General features: G+C 38.2%; 1 long non-coding RNA gene across 1 annotated transcript in view; it reads right to left on the reverse strand.

Annotated features, from left to right (window-relative positions):
• Positions 1 to 4,134, reverse strand: part of LOC118161309 — a 5,604-nt gene extending 1,470 nt beyond the window's left edge. The window contains exons 1-2 of the long non-coding RNA XR_004747937.1: positions 4,061 to 4,134; positions 831 to 836 (exon numbers count right to left, since the gene is read on the reverse strand). This is a non-coding gene — a long non-coding RNA (uncharacterized LOC118161309). The remainder of the gene's footprint in view (positions 1 to 830; positions 837 to 4,060) is intronic.
• Between the last annotated feature and the right edge of the window lie 4,860 nt (positions 4,135 to 8,994).

The raw sequence follows: 8,994 nt of genomic DNA on the forward strand, positions 1-8,994 counted from the left end.
TGCAGTTCATCCATTTTTATTTTATTGTGGGGGTATTCTTTACTCCTCCTTTGGGGGGGGGGGGATCACAATTATTTTCACTAGTATTAATAATTTTTTTTTTTTTTTTTTTTTTTTTTTTTGGAAAATCCACAGTTTTGAGCACGAGGCCCTTGATAATTCATTTAGTTATGGACAATCTCTAATATGAACTACAAAGTGATTTAAAATTGGATCAAAATTTGCCTTTCAGTTACAAAGCACATCTCAAAATAAGCCAAAGTGCTCTTCTTAACCTATGAGTATTCACCTATGCAATCAAATCAACAAGGTCATTTTCATAGGTCAAACATATTATTTTCTTTATATATATATATTTTGTACATGCATGATCATTCAATTTTATTTTTTTTCTTTCCTAGTCTCTCTACTTCTTCTGTTTCCTTGGTTCAGTGTCATATCTTTTGAGTCATCTAACTTCTGCAATACTTTCCCCACATGGAAAGTTGAGTAAATGCATGGGAACCATAATTACTAATGCCCAGCAAAGTCAAAATGGATTACGATGATGAAACAGCCTAATGGTTTGGGTTCAGATATTGACTTCTTTACCCTCTTAGGTTCTGGATATATACAAAAAGATTTACTACTCTCTTAAACGTTTCAAATAAGTATGAGTTCTACATCCTTCTTGATAATCTGTTCCAGTTGTGATTGTCCACTTATTTACATGCTATTGCAATGGTGAATTTGTGTCCATTCAGCTTCATGTCACTCCACTTTTTTATGACTTTGTCAGCAATACTGAAGTAGTCCATCAGATACCTTTTCATCTGCAAGTAGTAAAACACAACAATCTAGTCATCTCTCAGCCTTACAATGAGTTGGGAAAAACATAAAAGCAAACAAGCAAACACTCTGCTTAGAATTCAAGGTGTCTCCATTTGTAATTTCTTAATCGTTGTATGTCCATACTTATAACTGGGTTTACTAATTCATATATTTTTGAAATGAGAACATAATATTCAAGAACACTGCTTTACAAAGAAGCAAGATCATTCTCTGGTTTCTACCAGATATTCCTGTTATACATCTTCAAAAATTTCATTAGCCCTTTTTGCTACAGTACTGCACTAGAAGCTGCTCTTTGGGACAATAATAAACTGTGCTCTCTAACTCCTTGTTTGAATCAGTGCTCTTCTACTATCTTCCACTTTGTATATCTAAACATGCATTCTTTGCTTCTTTTTTTCTAGATTTGGCTACATTATACTATATTTATTCAGGTTGAGTTGTGTGCTTCCTTCCTACATTATCTAGAATGGAGGGCTAGATCTTACACCTTTATTTCAAACACAGAATGTAATTATCTACTGGAATATCTGAAGAGTTAATCATGTCCATCTGTGCAGTTTTCTATATATAATCAAAAGGACATTCTGGCAGGGTCAAAAGCATGAATTTCAATCCCTTTGATAAATGAAATAAAATGCATATTTGGAATGAACAGTTATGTTTTAATTATGAATACGTACACTATTTTCTGGGCTTTGAAAGCAGAAGCAAAATGTCCTAGTTGTTTTACTATTTATCTGTGTAATCATTATCCCCATGGAGTGCACCGTAAAGTCTAAGGGTCCACCAAAGATATAAAGCTGCTCACTAGAATAGTCTGAAGAAGAGTTCAGGTCTCCCAACTTATGTTTTCTATGAAATATGCATAAACTACATGGTATAAGCAACTATCCTTGTGTTAAAATGACCAGTTAAGATACAAAGTGAACATACTTTTTGAATCTGATCAAGCTGCTCTTACAGTCCTAGAAATGAAATACATACAAGACCTTTAGAAGAACCCTTGTATTAGCCTCAGATTTTCCTGTTCTCTTCATACAGTATTCAGTTTGACATTTTTTTTTCCTTTTTTTCCCTTTTTCTATAGCATTCTTTGTTTTTAAAAATAGAAAGAGAAGAAATAAAACAGAGAAAAAGAAAAGTAGGTGGAAACACGGGAAAGGTGAAAAATCTTTACTCTGTTCCATTTCTTATTGGTATTTACCTTGAAGGGATAGCTACAAGCCTGAGCGAGGCAGAGGGGTAGATCACCTAATTGTGTAGCCATCTTGTGGCATTAAGTACATTCTCTATCATAGAAAACAGCACTATTAGGGGTACAACTCCCTCCTCCCTGCGAAATTCACCCCTATAATTTGTATATATTTAAATCACAAAATAAACATTCAGCAGTGCAGCCCAGGCCTGCTCTGGGAAAGCTAGAGGAGGATGTGCACAGAGGAAGCCATCAAAGCTGACTCAGCCAGAAGTTCTCCAAGACACCTAGGAAGACCTTCTATATCAAGTAAATCTATTGGCCAGCAGACAGGCTAGATACTCTTGTCCCATGCTGGAGTTATCAACATTGCTAAGCTTTAGAAATGTGGCGGGTATGTTCCTTACCCATCTGGTACTGTTAAAAATATCCTTTCCCCTGTGTTTTCTGATATATAAGGGCACAGATACAAGGGGGTGTAAGTAGAAGAGAGAAACATTGGCATCCTTTTTCTGACTCTCTAGTCAGGTTTTCCACTGATACTATGCCAATTTTAACAACATCACAGAGAAAGTAAGGAAAACATTGTTCACCTGGCTAGTTGATAATTTTATTAACCAGGTAAACTGTAAAGACAGAAGAGAAATCACTATAATGTGTAAATTAGAAAATTATCTAGTTATTAATAACAGATTATATAAATTTTTCATTTTATCTAGTGCATGATTATTCTGCAACAGTCAAGGAAAGTACAGATATATCAAATGTCATCCTGGTTTTGAACTGTCAAAATATTGTTGCAGACCATATAATTTCTGCAGAATCCATAGAAAATCCTGTCATGAAGAAAAATCCTTTGGAGATTTGTTTTTCTTCAGACAAAAATATAATTGATTTACAACCCATTTAGAGAAAACATACCACAAATACTTTTGTTTCCAAATGATCACAGCATGTCTGATAGAAATATAGTCTCAAATAAGGAAATAACAGTTATTTAAGCAGCTTGCAAAGAACATATTAGTCATGTTTCAATAAAATCTAAGCTTGATGCTTACTAATTTCCCAGTTCATTTTGGGATCTTAATGAAATTCTGTGGCATTTAATTTTAGTTTGGGAACTGAATTTTCAGAATTCTGCAGAATTTTCTGGTGTGAAAAAGTTGGCTTTGTAAAACCTTTCTTCCGACTTTTAAAGTTTCAAGCAAGTACCACTTCTGGTAATATTTTAGTGTGTATTGACACGCTTTAAATAGCAAATACTACCCCTATAGTTCATACCTGGTAATGGCCATTGTAAGACACCTTTTTCCATGCTGAGATGTCATACTTAAGCAGACCAACTGTAGAATAAGACCTATTTTGAGTAATGGCATAAGACTCTTGGCCATATATATTTAAGTAGAGACTTTTTTTTTTTTTTTCTTGTTATAACTTGTGAAAGCAATTGAAATTCTTTGCTGTAAAAATAAGCTATTTGCTATATGCTGCAAAACAAGTAGGACTGTAGTTTTGTGACCTGTAGCTTTGTGATGTTCAAAAAAATTTTTTTGCTCTGTTTATATCCAGTTGTTATGCAGCAATTCTCATTCATGAGAAATGAAGCATTGCTGTTTTGAAGCTTTTCTTTGATAAGATTACATACATAGAATTATAGAATCATTCAGGTTGGAAAAGACCTCTATGATCATCTAGTCCAACCTTTAACCTAGCACTGGTAAATCAACTGTTAAACTGTATCACTTATGTTCTACATCTACACATTTTTTGAAGGCCTTCAGGGATGGTGACTCAATCACTTCCCCTGTCAGCTTCTTCCAATGCCACGTAACCCTTTCAATTAAGAAATTTCTCCTAACACCCAACCTAAAACTCCCCTGGTGCAATTTCAGGCCATTTCCCCTCATCTTACCACTTGGTGCTTGGAAGAAAAACCCTATCCCCATTTTGTTACAATCTCCTTGAAGTTAATTATAAAGTACATTTAATGTTCCCATGAGCCTTCTTTTCTCCAGGCAACTAAAAAGCAACTCCAGCTCCCTCAACCGCTCCTCATAACACTTGTTCTCTAGACCCTTCACCAGCTTTGTTGCCCTTCTTTGGAGATGCTCCGTCACCTTAAAGTCCTTCTTGTAGTGAGAGGCCCAAAACTGAACACACAGTATTTGAGGTGCGGCCTCAACAGAGCCAAGTACAGAGGGACAATCACTTCCTAGTCCTGCTGGCCACACTATTTCTGATACAAGCCCAGATGCTGTTGGCCTTCTTGGCCACCTGAGCACACTGCTGCCTCATTCAGCTGGCTTTCAAACAATACCCCCAGGGTCCTTTCTTCCAGGCAGCTTACGAGCCGCTCTTCCCTCAGCATGTAGCATTGTATGGCATTGTTGTGCCTCAAGTGCGGGACCCAGAACTTAGCCTTGTTGAAATTCATACAATGGTCTCAGCCCATCAGTCCAACCTATCCAGATCCCTCTTTAGTGCCATCCTATCCTCGAGCAGATAAACACTCACGCCTAACTTGGTGTAAAATGCAGACTTACAGAGGGTGCACTTGATCTCCTTGTCCAGATCATCGATAAAGATATTGAAGAGAACTGGTCCCACTGCTGAGCCCTTGGTGGACACCACTAGTGATGTCCACCAGTGATGCCTCCAACTGGATTTAACTCTATTCACCACGACTCTTTGGAACTAGCCACCCAATCAGTTTTTAGTACTACGAAGCAAACACCCAAGCCTTAAGCAGAAAGCTCCTACAGGAGAATGCTATGGGAAATGGTGTCAAAAGCCTTGCTGAAATCTAGGTAGACCACATCCACGGCCTTTCCTGCCTCTACTGAGTGCATCACCTTGTCATAGAAGGAGATCATGTTTGTCAAGCAGGACCTGCCTTTCATAAATCCATGTTGACTGGTTGTCCTTTAAGAGATGAGGGATGGCAAGCTCTTAGGATAATCTGCTCCATGATCTTTACAGGCACCAAAGTCAGACTGGCAGGCCTGTAGTTTCCCAAATTGTCCTTCTTGTAGATGGGCATCACATTTGCTAGCCACCAGTCAACTGGGACCTCCCCTGATAGCCAGGACTGCAGAAAAATGATGGAAAGAGGCCAGGCAAACACTTCCACCAGCTCCCTCAGAACCCTTGGGTGGATTTCTTCTGGCCCAACAGACTTGCATACATCTAAGAGGAGTGTCACTAAACATTTCCTTGTAGATTATGAGGGCTTAATTCTGTTCCTTGCCCCTATCTACCAGCTTAGGGCGCTTTGTGCCTGGAGAATTGGTCTTGCTGCTAAAGACTGAGGCAAAGAAGGCATTAAATACCTCAGCCTTTTCTTCATCTCTTGTCACTATATTTTCCCCTACATCCAGTAAAGGATGGAGATTCTCCTTAGTCTTCTTTTTCTTGTTTACATATTTGTAAAATCATTTTTTATTGTCTTTAACAACAATAGTCAGATTAAACTCAAGTTGGGCTTCGGCCCTTCTAATTTTGTTCCTGCACAGCCTCACGGCATCTTTGCAGTCCTCCTGAGTGACCCGCTCCTTCTTCCTAAGGTCATAAACTCTCTTTTCTTTCCTGAGCTCTAACCACAGCTCTATGTTCAGTTATGCTGGTCTTTTTCAGTGCTGGCTCATCCTTCGGTATGTGGGGACAGCCTGCTCCTGTGCCTTTAGCATTTCTTTCTTGAAAAGTGTTCAGCTTTCCTGGACTGCTCTGCCCTTCTGACTACCTTGGGAGTCAGTCCTGAAGGGCACAGCAGTCCAGGAAGGCTGGATGCTCCTCAAGAAGGATGTTTTAAAGACACAGGAGCAGGCTGTCCCTGTGTGCCATAAGATGAGCCGGCAGGGAAGAAGACATTTGTGGCTGAGCAGGGAACATTTGATGAGCCTCCACAAGAAAAAGAGTGTTTATGTCCAGTGGAAGATGTGACAGGCAACTCAGGGAGAGTACAAGGAAGTTGCAAGCATATGCAGAGAGAAAATGACAAAAGCAAAAGCCCAGCATGAGCTCAACCTGGCCACTATGGTAAAGGATAACAAAAAATGTTTTTACAAATTTATTAGCTGCAAGAGAAGGGCCAAGGAAAATCTTCATCCTTTACGGGCACAGGGGGAACATAGTCATACTTTCTTTTCAGAAAGAGTAGTTAGGCATTGGAACAGCTTGCCCAGGGAGGTGGTGGAGTCACCATCTCTGGGGGTGTTTAAGGAAAGGTTGTACATGGTGCTTAGGGACATGGTAAGTGGGTGCTATTGGTGGTAGGGTGAAGGTTGGACCAGAAGATCTTGGAGGCCTTTTCCAACCCAATGATTCTATGATTCTATTCCATGTTTCAGGAATACGTCCCAAGGAACTCCACCAACCAGTCTCCTTAACAGGACAAAGTCTGCCCTCCAGAAGTCCAGCATGACAGTTCTGCTAACAGCCCTCATTACTTTTCCAAGAATCAAAAACATTGTGCCCAAGACAGCCTCCAACCTTCACATCCTACAAGTCCTTCTCTGTTTACAAGCAAAAGGTCCAGCAGGCATTGTCCCTAGTTGTCTCACTCATCAGCTGTTTCAGGAAGTTATCTTCCACACACTCCAGAAACCTCCTCGACTGTTTCCTCTCTGCTGTGTTGTATTTCCAGGAGACACCTTGTAAGCAGAAGATGGGGAGGCTGGGTGGACTGGGGGTTGCAACTTATGCTTTTTTGTTTTTGTTTGTTTGCTTGTTTTACATAAGTACATAAGTAAACAAACTCATAAAAAGCCAGTCTTTTACTAAGAATTTTTCAGTATTGCTATTGAAAGCTGCCACTTGTTTCAAATTGGTTGAAGGGAAAGAGACCTGGCATGATTTCTATTTCTATCTCCTCCTGCATGCCACTCCCTAGAGGTTGGTAAATACAACAAAATAATTCCTATGTGTTTTTGCCTGAGCTTAAATATGAATTAGCTTATTTTCCTCTCATGCTCCTTCTTATGTTTCCTTCTAATAAATGTCTGTGTGCCTTAGATGGATACCTGCAGAAAGCACATTTCAAGTTTGGCTACTGCAAGTTTTTTATGTGAGTACATTTTTTATACTGGGATGGTAAACCACTTCAGACGACAGGGCAGATTTCCATACAGTAGTAGCATAGCAGTGATGGAATGGATCAATAAGGATAATTTGGTGAAAATACATGCAATTATACTTCATGAATGTGAAGAAAGAAAATGAAACACACTCCTCCTGCACTCAGAAAAAAAATAATAATAATAAAATAAAAAAAATTTAATCCCATCGTTTCTCATCATTACAGATGTTACTTTAGGTAGCTCTGGTAGTAAGATTCCCATTAGCCTTTCAGTCTGTTACCACTTCCCATGATAATTTTCTTCATGATGGATTGAAATCCGTAGTGGTTTTCTGTACTCTTTTCTCCTAATTAAAGAGTCGTGCTTCTGTAGTCAAAGATCAGACATCATACATAGCAAATGCAGTGGCCAGTCACAACTAATCAACATAGCTCAGCTTCCTAATAGCTCAGTCTTCCACTGTTGAAGACTCCCAAAGAACCATACATGTTATTTCATAAGCTATACTAGAAGTTACAGAGGCAATAGTTTCCCATCCTATTTCCAGACCTCTTTGCATGCTTTCAGAGACTGTCCAGCTGAATATTCTCAACAAAGAGCAACCTACCCCCTCCCCTACTAGATAAGAAACCACGTGGTCACAGGTCTCCCTTAACTAGATGAAGGGGGAAGAGCAGTAGAAAGATGGAGAGAAGAAATAAGAGTGGTGACAAGCAAGAAAATACAAATAATCACCTTTTGAAGAAAGAAATATACTATATAGGTTTCCTAGAATAGGCTTGAACTAAAAATAGCATACTGTTAAAGACAAGAGAGTTAAAAGGGGAGATTGGAAATTAATACATAACAATAAGACATTTGCTCTTATAACAGAATATATTAAAAGTAATAACAAAGGATCAATGTGATAAAGGGTCCTCTGGCCAAGGATGATATAATGTGAAGGAAAGTGTATACTGCTGTCTACTATTTGTTCAAGAATGTGGATAATACAAGTTTTGTCTTACAGATAAATAAAACACTAGCTCTATTTGAATAGTAGTGTGCCTTTATTCCTACAACATTTAATTTCATTTCCTCTATTTTCAGATGAGTCGTTCTCTGAAATCATTTTTAAGCTTTTCTAAATACAATCATTTTTCTTCCTAATCTTCATACCTCTTACTAATCCAGATATCTGCTGTCTTTGTGTCTGATCTTCCTGGATGAAACTTTACCTGGCACAGTACAAACCTACACCTTCTCCAGTATTTTGGAAAATAATTGATCTGAACAAAAATATCAACTCTATTTATATTTATATAAATAAGAAAATACCAGTGAGGGATGGGGTTTACTTTTTGCCAACATTTGCACAGCCCATTAGCAATCTTCTTTAAGCTTTATGTTCAACTCCCTCATTTAAGCCTATGAAAATAAATGATTGCTTATTTCTCTTCATATTACTCAAAGGTCTCCGATAAAAGCCACAGAGTGGTCTTTTACAATTTGTATTGCATAATATACAAATAGATTTGAGGCTGTTTGTATATCTGATTCTTCTTAAAAGAAAGTGATAAATCTCCTAGGTTCATGAAGAAATGCTGCAGAAGGAAAGTTGCTAAATGCAGGTTTGAACAAAAACAACATATTGTTAAGGGCAACAAGTTTATGGAGGGAGTACTGACACTTAGAATTTCCATCTGATTCACATCTATTTTGATTACATTTCTGGAATTCTCATGCCCATTTGCCAACATTTAAGACCCCCAAATCTATTTCAGAATCCTGAAATGAGCTGAAATGTTATAACCTGCCTACTGCAACATCTCTTCTTCACAATTGTTTTTCTTGTCTCCACATGTAGGACAATCACACCTTCGAGTACCTTGAGTAAACAGAAATGATAAC

The sequence above is a fragment of the Oxyura jamaicensis genome, chromosome 1, assembly GCF_011077185.1.
Source record: "Oxyura jamaicensis isolate SHBP4307 breed ruddy duck chromosome 1, BPBGC_Ojam_1.0, whole genome shotgun sequence".
Taxonomy (NCBI): domain Eukaryota; kingdom Metazoa; phylum Chordata; class Aves; order Anseriformes; family Anatidae; genus Oxyura; species Oxyura jamaicensis.